The following is a 508-nucleotide window of genomic DNA, read 5'->3' on the forward strand; positions in this document are numbered from 1 at the left end:
TGCCCTAATCAGCCACCTGGAGGCTGCCAGCTCCAGGCCCTTAAAGTGGCAGAGACACCCTGTGCTCTGCCACAGGCTGGTACTGCACTGTTTTCCCAGACACCATTTCAGGCCACAAGGGTGCAGCAGGAGAGGCTGGTGGGGTAGGGGGTGCAGGAAGAACTGCAGGGAGCTGTGTGTGTGTGCATGTGCCTGCACATGTGTGCCTGTGGCTTTCAGCAGCTCACCAAAACTCATGGAGTGGACCTCCAGCCCAAATAATTGCCCACCCCTGTACTACACAGACCATGATTCTTATGCTATTGTGGTCAAACTTTCGATGTGTAAGACAAGGAGCGAAATTAATGATTAACAGACAAGGAGCAAAATTAATGATTAACAGAGAATGGTGGTATGAGACACTCCCGCATGTGGTAGTCCAAGATAAAGAAGAGTAATTCCAAGTCAAAACAACTCTGATATTAGGTAAGAGGCACTGAAATGGTAAAACTCCTTTTAATTTCAGCAG

At 48.4% G+C, this 508-nt stretch overlaps 1 protein-coding gene across 6 annotated transcripts in view; it reads right to left on the bottom strand.

Moving 5' to 3' along the window:
- The window catches only part of PMS1 (PMS1 homolog 1, mismatch repair system component), an 80,586-nt gene that overhangs the window by 40,635 nt on the left and 39,443 nt on the right, over positions 1 to 508 (bottom strand). The window lies entirely within an intron of this gene.

Source organism: Alligator sinensis, unplaced genomic scaffold (assembly GCF_000455745.1).
Source record: "Alligator sinensis unplaced genomic scaffold, ASM45574v1 scaffold555_1, whole genome shotgun sequence".
NCBI lineage: Eukaryota > Metazoa > Chordata > Crocodylia > Alligatoridae > Alligator > Alligator sinensis.